Here is a 15244-nt window from a genome sequence, read left to right on the forward strand (position 1 = left end):
TCACCCTGTGCCTTATTATGTAGTCAGTCTTCAACATAAGAAGCTCAAAGCAATTGTCGCAAGAAAAATTATTATGTCATGGCATGATTAGTCATTGCAATGTGTCAACATGATTAACCTCTTAATGTACATGTCTCTTGAGTCTACAACCACAGCCTTGGACCCAGCTGAAAACACATGACATGAAGTCAGATTTTATCTGATTCAGTCAGATGTTTTTCTGTCCAAAACTGTATGAGCAGCATTTCTGATATAACATTGATATGTTGGGAGTAGATGTGGTCCACTCTTATGTATTGATTGTCAGAACTTTGCAAATGGCTCCAATTTACATTCAATTATCTTCTCTTTAATGCCAATGTATCGCAGTCACTTTATAGCATTAGTTCAAGTCATGAACTACTAAAATAGACCCTCGGTCCTCACCCATAATGCACCATTTTGATCATGTGGTATTGTGATATATGCTCATTAATATCCTTTATAAAAGTCCACTACACTTGAACATTCATACCATATTTTGACCAGGAACAAAAGGATTATAGCATGCTTTCGACTATTTCTGGTTTTTTTTTCAAGAGAGATCAAATGGTTTATTTTTCTTTACTGACTTTGTGATATTATTGATGGCCTTGTAATGCACATTCTTTTAGGACTCTTCCTCTTTTATAGTCATTTAATTATTCATTTAGAGAGGTTCTGCAAGATCAGCTGCAATGTTGCATGGCACTTTGAAAATGACAAATAAAAGCAATCACTTTATCTCCTTTATCAGTTTTGATGCTAATGCCTGTAAAGGTTGCCATTGATACAACTTTGTGAATACTTTTGTTAGTTTAATTGAAAGATAAAAATAACTTGCTAATTAGCCAAATAATATAATCTACTGCCTTGTTCAAGTAATGTTCTTTAATAACTCATGGAAACACATAAGTGAGCATGTCAACACTGACTATTTTCTTGATAGTGCATGACTAATTGTATATATCTTTTAAGACCTTCTATTACATAACAAAGGAAATTAGAACCATTTGTCGGTAGGATGTTCTAATATATACATATATATAAATTGTATAGGGTGTCCCAATATTTTCAGCAGGTTTGTGGTGGAGTATTATAATGGGTGTTTCACAAAGCTTTTAAGGTCATGCTTGCAAAGTCTTGCTCAACTATTCAGAGGTCAATGAAACACCACAGGGATGTAGTCCACCCCCCCCCCCGGCAAAAAAAGTCTCTGTCACTAAATTCAATTGATTGCTAAAATGTATGAAGTTCTGATGTGGAGGATTGATATATAACCACTTCCCCCTAGCATAGCAAGCTCTGAAAATTTAAGGATATAATCCTTGTCTCTGGCTTTTTGAGAATTAATCACTTATGTAAGGTACACTCAAAAGGCCAAAGAGAAAAATTAAAAAAAGTACAGATAAATATTGGAAAAGTCTAGTTTTCTCACAAAAATTAATCAGATAAAAATGAAACATCAGCCGCTACACCTTTGGTAGAATGGAACATTTAATGTAGAATTCATGTTACTGACCCTTAACTTAAACTTTAGAAGGGCTTAAAGGACGACTCATGTAATCACATGTTCTTTTCGGCTGTGTTCTTTATCATGTCATTTTGAGGTTTGGATTTTGACAGATTTGAGCTAATGTCCCTGCCCTAGTTTGTGAATGACTAAGTGTATTAGTCAGATTTAATCATCTAGTCAGTTGTGTTTTCCCCCTTGTAATTGTAAGGTGTAAAGTGGTTGTCACTAAAGTTCACTCTGTTCTTTATGTAAGGGGCGCTCCTTCCTGAAATGCTTGAATATTTTAAAGAAAAAAAAACGTATTGTAAAATCTAACAAGCAGAACAATGAGAATTTTTTAAACAACTTATTGAAAATATGGAATCTGTGCAAGATTTAGGTTTCATATTATTTTGGTAAGACAGTTGCATGTATGTAACCATGAATATGCAATCTCACTATGTCACTTCCCCATTCCCTCTTTTCTTATCCTATTATAATGTATGTAGTAATCTTGTAGATGTTTATTTCATACATGAGTGCAAAATATCTGGCATTTATTGACAATCTCAATATCATCGATGGGCTGTTAAATTGTATACCTTGTATCTCAAATTGAGGACAGGTCACAAAAAGCTGCATGTTATAGCTATCCAACCTCATATTATCTAAAAGCAGTCTCCTGATACCTCAAGAGAAGTATTTGAGGCCAACGAATGTTGCCACTTATTTCAAAACTCAACATACAGCTTCTTTATACATGTAGCTTTAAAACATTTTAGAATTTGGGATACAAGTTTTTCAAAGTCCAACAGCGATGTAAGATGTTCTGTAACGTGTGTTTGGAACAGATGTGGACCTTCATCACTAAATCAGCATCAAGAATTAGATTGACCTACATGTATCAATCATCAATGAATTTTTACAACCAGATGCATGGGAGGGGAAAATTTGACGACTCGCTAGAGAATCTCTGTTTTATCACAAAATTGTTTGAACAAAGTTTGGTGACTAATCAGGAACAGGGAGCCCACTGTCATTACAATTACTGTGGGATTCTTCTTGTTGCTCTACATGAGAACTTTGAAATCTTATACTTTTCTATGGTATGCAATTTTCGTTGCAACTTTGATATGCATGGTATCATTTGTGACTTTGAAATAGAGTGTAATACATTGTATTCTTACAAGTATAGTTATGCTCATACCTTCTAGTACTAACTTGAAATGGTATGTGCTTTTGACTTTTAGAATAACAGTATATCATGCACATTGTGTATGAGTTTGAAGGTTTTAAGAGCAAGGATAGACCTCTTCATGTTAGTTAGTTAGCAACTCATTTTCGCCAAAACTTCACATGATTTAAAAACAAAAAAAATATATCACCTATATTTACAGAAGGTCAGCAAATATCCACTAACCAATATTATTGGATTCACATATGTTTATGTTAGATAATGTATATCATTTGTAGATTTGTGTATTTTTTCAATCACAGTTTCATGTGCAATACACAATGGATTTATGATGACTCTGCCATTTTGCTGTAGGCTCAATTTTTGTGCCATTCATTTTTTTGACACAAAGGCATAAATATATTTAAGTTTCTATTCAAATATATATGTAGGACTTGTTTAATATGTGTAGAGTGTGGAGGAGAATCTTAGTTGATATATGTTTCTGTTTAGTTTCTGTTAGTATATTAGAATATGAAGCACTTAGTGGTGCTGTTTTTCAGTAGATTTATTAAGTGAAATAAACGATTAAACATTTTGTGATACGTTATTAATTGATGGCTTGTTAATTGTTCGTCTTTCAAAATCATTTGAAGCCCTGGAATTTAGAAGGGTATATGTGTGAGTTTTTGTTTTTATTTAATTTTCTCAATTTTTGCATTTAAAAAATGCAATTTCATTTTGAAATAAATGTACTCGGTATTGTTTTCTATTCTGCGATGCATATTTTGCCATGTTATAATATGTTATTCTTTTCAATGTGTTATTCTTTTCTTATAGATGTGCTTTGTTTTATTTCACCTTTACCAAGTATTCATACTTTGACATTTTTTCCCCTTAAAATGTAATATCCCTAGTTCCATATGTTCCTATCTTTTATGATCAAATTTTATGGCCAAACGACCATGAATGTATTATGTTTCTGATGTTCGAGTTATTTAATGAAAAATGTTCATTTGTCTTGAAAGTAGCTACAGTTTGCTCTTCATAAATTGACTTTGTATAATTGAAATAATCAATTTTTCAGTCTAAAATATGCAAAGTATTTTTTTTTTTCATCTTCAAAGTCAAATTTCTCTGTTCACTAGAGATTTCACTGGGATATATTCACCTTCTGTTAGGTGAATTAAATATGGCTATCATTTGTTGGAAAAACAGCAATAACTTTTGGAAGAAAATTTTAAATTCAAATATAAATGCATTGATTGTTGTTTTGATTATGTATGTTCTGTGTATTGATTTATGTGGGTACTAAACGGTGGTGTTTGTGCCGGCATTCTATCTTGCGTGTAAAATGCGTGAAAACTATTGTAAGAAAATATCACATTCTTACTATCTGAGTATCACGGTGAAAAGGATTGAGTATGTGTTACAATTCAGATCGATCTTGAAAATAGATTATCAAAACCAATAGTGTGAAAAGGAAATAATAAATCATCTCACCTTTTTGCACTATGAAGATATTTGTGTGGACCCTATACATGATTTAGAACGTTTGAAACTTGCAAAATATCTTTGTTTCCAGAAAAGTATTCAAAGCTTATATTTTGTAATACCACAAAGGTTTGAATATGAATATATGAAGCATTGTGTGACGTATATCGTGTATTTTACAAGGGGTGTGTCTAAGGACATTTCTATCTGTAATCTTTGGGAAGGTTTATATGAAGGCTAAATCTTTTAATATCATGTACTGTTTATTCTTGTAATTGTCTTCACTTGTTTATCGGCAAGAGCTGTTTTTTCATAAGTTGAGATTGCTTTTAAGAAAACATGTTTATTTATGTGACAGCCTCACTTATTTGTCTTGGCAATATGCATCAGGAATAGATATTTTCAAGGTTTCACTTATCACCATGTTTATTTTGTCCACTCATTTTCTTTTTTAATGTTTCAGTGAATATTGTTTTGTTGTGGAATAGTATAGTAATATGGTATTTGAGGAAATCTGTTATTGCATTTACATCCTCCTTTTTGGGGAAATACATTTTTTTTCCTTTACACTATATTTATTATGTGCATTTGTTTGTAAATATGTGGTGCAAAGTATCTTGATGATAACATATCTATGAAATGCAAGGAATTGGTAGTCGATGCACAATAAATGTGAATTGATCCATTGTTTATATTTACTCTTGCCTATGCTGCACGAGTCAGAGTCAGTATGTTTTGTTTTATTTAGGGCAGTTGTAGAAGTATAGTAGTAAAGAACAAGAGGAATTAATAGAGGAAGTAGTGGTGGATGTGGAAGTAGTAGTAGTGGTAGTGGTAGTAGTAGTAGTAGTAGTAGTAGTAGTAGTAGTAGTAGAAGTAATAGTAGTAGTAGTAGTAGTACTAGTACTAGTAGTGGTAGTAGTAGTAGTAGTAGTGGTAGTGGTAGTAGTAGTAGTAGTAGTAGTAGTAGTAGTAGTAGTAGTAGTAGTAGTAGTAGTACTAGTAGTAGTAGTACTAGCAATAGTAGTAGTAGTGGTAGTAGTGGTAGTAGTGGTAGTATTAGTACTGTTATTAGTGACAGTAGTAATAGTAATATTAGTGTAGTAACAGCAGCAGGAGTAGTATATGTAATAATACAGTAGCAGTTGCAACGGACATGGTTAGCAACAGTATTTGAGAGTATATAATTCAATTAACTGTGCATGACATATCAGAATACTTATTGAGGTTGATGTTTCTCTTGAAAGTTAACTTTAACTTTCTTTAAAATATATATGTAGCGAGGACTGTGCTTGAAAGTGAATGTAATCATTTGTGAAGGGTTTATTTTTAGCATTTTCCAGCTCATGTTGAGGGAATATAATCTTCGAGTGGGATTAATAAAATCATGAGTAAGACCCACACGTTCTACCGACCCGACAGACGGCATCAGTCGGCCGTCAGGAGGGGGGCTTGGAGGGGGCAACCAGGGGTGCAGTTCCAGAAAACTTTCTATTGGGTTATTTAGTACTTTATGAATGCATAGTGGTAAGAGTTAGACAACGAATTTTAGGAGAAAGAAATATAGCGATACATGGAGTGAGAGAATGAAAGGCAAAGAAAGAAAGAAGGGAGGAAGGAAGGAAGAAAGAATGAAAAAAGAAAAGGAAAGAAAGAAAGAGAGGGGGAGCGTAATGAAGGAAAGAATACCTTGAAAAGCAAGCAAAGAAGAAAAAGGGATATTTTGATAGTTATTACGATCGTGAAATGTTTTACATGTAATTACATATCTGAACTATTTCCCGGAGAGGAAACTAAAATGTCTTGTTTTTACAATAAAATTCAAATAATATGACCTAAATAATTTGTAAAAACAGATTTTATATATAGAAAAAGAAAAAAATCCTTAATCGTGTTAATAGCGCAAAGCATGGCTTACATTAAAATTATACGTAAATGTGATTTACTTAAAACATTTAACACCATTCTTTTTTGTTATTGTTACCATACATATACTCTCGCATTTTTAAAGACTTTTGACAGGGTTTTTTCTTCTTCCAGGAATATTAATGTTTGGTGATGCCTCCTATACATCTTTGTGTTTGTAATTGCTGCTTTTGCCTGAAATCAAAGAGGTCAAATAATTCAAATGAAATAAATTAGCTTGCCTCAGTACTAGTACTCCACCTTTAAAGCTCTTTTCCCCGAACCCCAAGTAAATGTTTTTCGGATTTGATATTTTACAAAACTCTCATCGGCGTTGGCAATGGATTAAGAAGATTACGACATTTCTACACATGAGAAATTGACTTATAATCACTGCTTTCCATGTGCCCCAATCGTTTCAATCACCCACAATTATTTTTAGCCGAAGAGCCTTTGACTTTTAAGTTGAAGACGTGGTTGGCCTTCACATTAAACACGACAGAGAAAGAGAAAACTAGGTAGGGGCGAGAAGAAGAAATTGATTAATAGTGAAATAGAGAGAAAGAGTAGATTAATTTGGTAAAAGATAGAGATAAACCCACAAGAACAATAAAATAATATTTTTCTACACGGTAAGAACGCTGTTTAAGATTTTATACAACGGTGTTACTATACGAACCTTACAGTATTTTTTTAACCGTTTAAACAATCATGTTTAATTCATTGAAGATTAGATATTGAAAATTAAACTTTGTTGCTTAAGATTTAAACACTTGTTTAAACTGTTTAAACAATTACTGTAAGGTTCATATAGTAAACAACGTTGTATATTTTTTCTTTACTGTGTAAAGGAAAGGAAATCGATAATCTTCGATGTTTAACCATACATTGATCACATTATATAGTTAATAAATATCAAGTTGGGGATTGCCTTCTTTCATCTGAGGCTTCTAATGGAATACGCATATACACAAATAATTAAAAACAAAACATCAATTTTATAGTCAGTATTCCTGGGGCCCCATTTCTCAAAGACTTCAAGTTATAACTTTGTAACTATGATATGATATGATATGAAAACCTATATTTTGATTGGCGGCACAGACCTCTTACCATCAAGGGCAGCAGTAAGGTTTTGAAAGGGGTGGGGTGTGGAGGGGGGGGGGGCTCTGACCGGGCTGACCATCAGATGCAAAAAAATTATGGTCTCTGTATACGTTTTTGTACGCGTTTATTGGAAAAAGCGGGAGGGCACTAAACTCCACCTTCCCTTGCTCCGCAAATCCTGAGCCTGAGCAAAATGGAACAGTTATCATATTTTTTTAGTCCTTTATCACACGGGGTCCCAAATATCGAGGGGACATCACAGTTTATTAGTAATGTCACTTCCTGCAAGCAGGGTTACCGACTTACCGTAGAAATACATTTGTGATGCACGCATCTCCATCCTAAAATGCTATAAATTATTAACTTTGCCTAATGCTGTAGTAACCAACATTATTTTAATCATGTTTGTTGCTATGAGAGGCAGCCATTCAAAATGAGTTCGTTTTATGAAATTATGGAAGTGCACTCACTGTCTCAAGTAAATGGCTTTCTTGTTTTGTTTTTTTAATTCCCGATTAAGGTGAAATATCAAATTATAGAAAATAATCCCTCTTATAACGTAATTTTATATTTTATTTTTTAATTCTGAAACCGATCGCATTTTTGTGTGGAATCTTTGTTTTACTCACTCTTATGTGACACGTGCATGATTTAGTCCCATCAAGATAAAACAGAATATAAACTTTAAAAATATACTGTTAGTTGCACCCAGTGGCGTAACTACGGGGGGCATGGGGGGCACGTGCCCCCCCCCCCCCCCCCAATCGGCTGGCAAAAAAAAATAAAAAATAAAAAAATAAAACGGGGAAAAGGAGAAAAAGAGGGAGAAAGGAAGCGAAACGTAGTATTGAAAGAAGAAATTATTGTTCATTAAAATGTTATATTATATTATGTTATGTTATATTACATAAGATGCATTTTTTTCATAAATTTATGAAACATTGTTTGCTCAGGGCCTATGTCTTCATTGTTCCTGGTGCTCGCATAGACTGTTTAACGAGATATATAATTCTGTAAAACCTCCCGTTTTCAAGTCAATATACACCAATTATATTTCCTCGCAATTTGAGTTTTTATGGAGTGACATTTGCTTTTTTTCATGACTACTTAAAATGATTGCCCTGGCTATTTTAAGGTCTTAATATAAAACATTTCCTGTCCGTGCTAACGTTTGCATTAGTTTGGTGAGATGTATGCTCTTCATGAATTCCTAAAATCAGTACTTAAAATATCAATTGTTCTGATCTGAATATCAAAAATTTTCAGCTCGCGCTTCGCGCTCGCATTATTTGGTTAGTGAAATACGTAAGGGCTTAGTGAATTCCTACAAACAAGCCTTAGAATGCCCCTCTTCCGGTCTAAATTTCAAAAAATTTCAGCTCGCGCATTTGATTAGTGAGATGCGTATGATAATCGTGATTACAATGACTATAAAAAGCGCTTCACGTGTTCAGATGTAATTTTAACAAAATCACCAAAGGTTGGCACTAGCATTAGATGACTATGCTTAGATATTTATACTCTAAATGGATTCCTAAAATATAGTCCTTAAAATGTCCCTGTTTGTGGTCAATATATACAAAAATTTCAGCTCGCGCTTCGCGCTTGCATTGTTTGTTTAGCGAGACAGATCATGATTACAGAAAATTTGATTATAATGTCCTATTTTAGGTCTGAATATCAAAAAATTTTAGCTTACGCTTCGCGCTCGCATTATTTGATCAGTAAGATACATATCCGTTTAATGGCAATGCATGTCCTTAAAATATCTCTAGTAGGTCAGTATACCTGGCAACTGAGCGCGCTTCGCGCGCTCCCTAAGTGACTCGAAATTTTTGCTGGTGCCCCCCCCCATGCCGTGACCCACGGTACGCCACTGGTTGCACCCTTTAGAAATCAGGTAAATTTGGAGGAAAAGTGATGTAAAACTTGGCCAAAACTTGATATAGTCAACACCACTCGACCACTTTTGTCTTATATTAAGGATTTTGCTATATTAATATTATCTCTCCTGTGCACGTGGATCTTGGTAAAATACTTCTTTATAATTGTCAAAGTTCGTGAAAGCATGGAGTGTTAGCTCCATGGTGAAAGTAACCTCGAGTTCGGTATATTTTTTCGGCAACTTGCATGGAAGTGAAAGCAGCAGCTGTGTATGTTGTTTATCAATAATTATGTTATTTCTAAGAACCTTCTAATTGCTATAGAGGCCAACCTTTCCTGATCGTCATTTTGCCACACCACCCACGCACCAACAACATTTTCCTCCGCACTCTTATTCTCGATCCATTCAGTTAAAATAAGGGTTTCAAGAATGTCATGATTGGGATAAAGCACGACTATGATACTGACCAGATCAATGCATCCATCATCATGTGCATGATGTATTAATCAAGACACGTTTGTTTTCAAAATTAAACTTAATCCACAAATAATTGTATGGAAATTAGCTCAAGCTGGGATACATTGTTTTCAAGATAGAATGCTAGGATATATTTTCCCCCATAATAATGAACAAATTTCTCATAAGGATGTCGATTGGGGGGCACTTTTGGCGCATGCCCTTCCTATAAATAAATTAATAATAAATAGATACTTAAATAAAAAAAAAAAAAAAAAAAAAAAATATTAAATAGAAAGATAAATAAATAAATAGATAAATAAATAAATAGGAAAATAAATAAAATTGATAAATAAATCGAAATACAGATAGGGGCAAAGAGCAAAATCAAATAATGTTCTTCACAGTGTTTGATGCTATTTGTAATTCTTTATATAAAAATAATAATAGCCACTTCTTCCCCAAATACGGCTAAAAGCGCTTTCCAGCATATATATTATTTCCTCGGTCAGTGGATTTATTTCAATACCGCACGACAGTGCACAATTTCCACTCCCTGCCATTGGGAGCAGTGGTGTAATACGGGGGGCATGGGGGGCACGTGCCCCCCCCCCCCCCCATCGGCTGGCAAAAAAAACGGAGGAAAAGGATAAAAAAGGAGAAAGAAGGAGAAACGTAATGGGGAAGAAGAAATTATATTAATGTTTTTTCATAGCTTTATGAAACATAAATTGCTTAGGGCCTATGCGTTCATCATTCCTGGTTCTCGCATTGTCTGTTTAATGGGATATTATAATCCTGTTATACTAAAACAGTTTTCAAGTCAATATACACCAAATATATTTCCTCGCACTTCGAGTTATCGTTATTTTTGGTAGTGACATATGCTTCTTTACATGAATATTTAAAGTGATTGCCCCCTTTTAAGGTCTGAATATAAAACAAGTCCAGTCTGGGCTTCCGTTCGCATTAGTGAATTGATGATATCTGCTCTTCATGGATTTCTAAAAACAATCCCAGAAATAACCACTTTTCTGGTCTGAATATCCAAAATTTTCAGCTTTCGCTCGCATGATTTGGTTAGTGAAATACGTATGATTTTAGTGAATTCTTTTAAAAACAAGCCTTAGAATGCCCCTCTTTAGGTGTGAATTTCGAAAAATTTTCAGCTCGTATTTCGCGCTGGCAATATTTGATTAGTGAGATACGTATCATGTTCATGATTATAATGAGTACAAAAAGTGCTTTATGTGTGAAGGTGTAATTCTAACAAAACCAGCAAGCGCTTGGCGCTCGCATTATATGACTACGGTAAGATATGTATTTTCTTCATGAATTCCAAAAATTGTCATAATTGCGCTTCCACTCTTCAAATAAATGTGTTAGTGTGATCACTCGATCTTGATTACCAGACGCATCGTTTACAAAATCGAAAATTGTGAATCACTAAATAAAAGCAAATAATAACAATGATAATAACAACAATACAACCATCTGATGGGAAGCGGCTTCTCCTGGGATGCCCCCCCCCCCGAACGCCATTTATCACTGAAATGAAAGGAAATATCGAAAATAATAAGAGGAAAAGTCAAACGATTGTTCCGTTAATAATAAAATCAAGGAGATTTAAAAACACAAAGAACAATATAAGATGAGTGAATAGACTTCCGGATGGGGGCCTGTGCGCGACATGCCTTCCAATTGAATTAATGATTCATGCTCAAGCTAGAAGTTCGGAGAGAAATCGGCTTTGGATTTATACGTATCTTCAATTGAATATCCGTTATATCCGTTATTGTCAAAGAAATGCAATTGTCAAAGAAAAAAACATATTATATGATGACGACCCCTATGAATAAAATGAAAACCGAGTGATTTTTTTTCTCTTTTTTTTTGTAAACGATTGTCGGATGAACACAATTGTTACAATCTTTCTATTGGATTGATCTCGCATTACAATCCGAATATATGATATCTATAATTCATGACTAATATGAAACATGATAATCACTTGGCATTCGAAGATTAACACATAGATTATATTTTCTTAATTCAGTAATTGTGAAGAAGCAATTTAATTGGATAACACTCCCAATTAATACCAATTATAATAATTTTCGCTTCTCTATTGCACAAAGTAAATAATTTGTGCAACATAAAAATAGATTAAAGGGATTCTCCGGACTAAAAATATCTATATTTTAATAAATAGAGTAAAATCCACTAAGCAAAATACTGAAAATATCATCAAAACCGGATAACAAATAACGAAGTTATTGAAATTTAAGTTTAGCAATATTTTGTGAAAAAAGTTATATGCAAATCGTCATAAATATTCATTAGTTGGGCTGATGATGTCACATCCCCACTTTCCTTTTTTATTATATTATTACATGAAATCATAAATGTTTCATTTTTTCATGCATGTGTGAACAATATGTCTCCTTCATAATGAAATAAGTTGCAGCAATGAATATCTAATGCATTGAATCAGTTGTCAATCCAATATTTTCTATTCTTGGTAGAAAAAAAAAATCGAATAAACATAATTTCATATCATAAAATACAAAAGAACAAGTGAGGATATATGAATTCATCAAAATGAATATTCATGAAGATATGCCTAGAACTATTTCACCAGAATAATGCAAGTTTTTAAAATGCCATAACTTTGATATTCCTTGTCCAATTTTGATTTTTTTTTGGGGTCTTATTTGTTATTATTTTCAGCCCGGAGTGTCCCTTTAAAGGATACATTTTACATAATTCAGCAAGTAATTTGGACTATACAAACTAATTATCCACTCGAGGTTATCTCTTTCTTATTTTATTTATTCTTCTTGCTTTGTTACATTTTTTATGTGTTTTATTTTCTTTCTTGATATAAAAAATCATTTTATTTTTCCCATCTGATATTGCATGAAATGGATCATTTTTCAACAATAAGATTTGTCTTGATAATCCATCGTATAAAACTCACACCTCCGAAGCGTAATGAGCAAAAACACACACACACACAAAACAATGCAGTGGGCTCAACTGCGTGTGTGATAAAAAATCTTTTAAAAAGTCGTGAGCCGGCAAATTGTTGACCATTTTACTCTTATCGTCAGAGGAATGAATCGAGCTTTCAAGTATAGTTTTATATTCAAAGAATTATCTTCATGAAATAAAAATCAATCTTTGTTTCCCATTCCTGTTCTTTCTTGGTCGTAAAACTTGAGATGGCATGCCCCAATTAAAAGACCCCCCCCCCCCCACCCCTTCTGTACGCTAGCGATTGAAGAGGTTATTAATATTATTTCAAAGTTTATCAAAAAATTTGGTATTTGCCTTTCCGACACAAATTAGGTTGAATAAACTTTGATGGCATGCTAAGGGTGTTTGTATACTTACACGACGTCACAATGAACTATTGTGAAAGGATGTCTCAGAAGAATATCCCTACCCATTCAATAAGTTCGCCCTCTCCAACAACTGAGCTGCTTTGATCGACCGCACCCGGGTACCTCTCTTCATTGTTCTTCATGAGAAGTAAACGTTCGGATCGATCAGCCATTGTGACGTAGCGATGACCTCATGGGTTTGAAGGAGACTTGATAATAGGCCTACATCTTTACGCTTGGGTAATCTCTGTCAGGATACCCCCTCCGTTTTCAATAACCAGACAAACTCTTAATATACTTTTGCATATTCTATTAAAGGAGTCGGGGTAGTTTAAATAGGGCGGTCAATACTTCAAGACTGTATCATGTTTACTTTTGAAGATTTTCTATGGAAGTTTTTTTTTTCAATGTGAATCTCTGTCAGGATACCCCCTCCGTTTTCAATAACCAGAAAAACTCTTTATACTATTGTATCTATTAAAGGAGTGGAGGTAGTTTAGATGGGGCGGTCATACTTCAAGACCGTTTCATGTTTTATTTTGAAGATATTCTGTAAACAAAAAATGTTGTCAATTAATGTAACGATAATAGTACCTGCATTCTTGACACCATGGCGATAACTCTTTGTTGACACCTATTCATTACGTAAAGGTCAAGTCCACCCCAGAAAAATGTTGATTTGAATCAATAGAGAAAAATCAAATAAGCATAGTGCTGAAAATTTCATCGAAATCGGATGTGAAATAAGAAAGTTATGACATTTTAAACTTTCGCTTATTTTTCACAACACAGTTATATGCACAACTCAGTGACATGCAAATGAGAGAGTTGATGATGTCCATCACTCACTATTTCTTTTGTTTTTTATTGTTTGAATTATACAATATTTCCCAATTTGACATTAAGGACCAACTTAACTGAACCATAAAATGTTAACAACGGTAATACCACATGTTCAGGGAGGAACGAAACTTTGTCTCACATGACAATGAGGAAAAAATTAGAATAATTCTTATTTCATATAATAAAATACAAAAGAAATAGTGAGTGAGTGATGTCATCAGTACCCTTATTTGCATACCGACCAGGATGTGCATATAACTGTTTTGTGAAATTAAGCGAAACTTAAAAAATGTCATAACTTTCTTATTTTACATCCGAATTTGATAAAAATTTTGGTGTCATGCTAGTTGGATTTTTCTCTTATTATTCAAATCAACTTTTTGGTGGGGTGGACTTGTCCTTAAATTACCAATAAGGTGTATTTACCCCTGTTTTGCAAAGAAATGTTGTTTAATATTATCAAGGATGATTGATGCTACCAGGCATGTGTAATAGAGAATTTATACATCACTTGCATCTGTTTCTTTATTAATTATATCAATTACTGGTTTTGTTCTTGAGAATAAATGAGATATGATTCTTATTAATCCAGCATCCATCTGACCGCCGCGGCGACGCCCAATTCAGCCTTTATCTTGGTTGATGCTGAGGTTATGCAAGCTCATATGGAGGCTAATAACGTGTCAAATTAAACGATTAACAGTTATTAAAGGATCAACAAATTAAGTTGATCAGTTGACTTTATTTAGAGAAATATGAAACGAAAAGATATGTTGATTCGTTTCGTTTGAAGTAATTTCATATATCTGTTTTGTATCTAGGAGTGAGTTAAGGTACATTAGCTCCTCTGAGGTAGCTTCTTACTGTCTTTCGAACCCTCTCGGAACAAATATCAATCCCCTCTCCCATTTTTCTCTTTTAGCATCCAAGCCGCCTCTTATCTCTATGTATGTATCTTTTTTTCTATATATTGTCGGTCAATCTTTCCCCCTCTCTCAATCTCGAGAGTATACCCCTTTCTTCTTTCATGTCAATTTTGGAACTCAATTCCTACCCTATCTCCCAATCTTCTTCCCTGCTCCATTTTATCCCATTGCTAACCCTACTCTTAGAGGACAAGTCCACCCCAGCAAAAAGTTGTTTCGAATAAAAATAAAAAATCCAACAAACATAGAACTAAAATTTCATCAAAATCGGCCGCAAAATAAGAACGTTATGACATTTTAAAGTTGCGCTTGATTAAAAAAAACATATATATATGCACATCATGGGCGGTATGCAAATGAGGGGACTGATGACGTCACTCACTCACTATTAATTTTGTATTTTAATATGTGAAATATTCTAATTTGCTCCTCATTGTCCTATGAAACAGGGTTTTCTCCTCACTGAACATGAGGAATTACCATAGTTTCAACATTTGATGGTGTACTCAAGTTGGTCCCTTTAGTCAAATCTGTAAAAAAATGAAATATTGTATA

The sequence above is a fragment of the Lytechinus pictus genome, chromosome 14 (assembly GCF_037042905.1).
Source record: "Lytechinus pictus isolate F3 Inbred chromosome 14, Lp3.0, whole genome shotgun sequence".
Taxonomy (NCBI): Eukaryota; Metazoa; Echinodermata; class Echinoidea; order Temnopleuroida; family Toxopneustidae; genus Lytechinus; species Lytechinus pictus.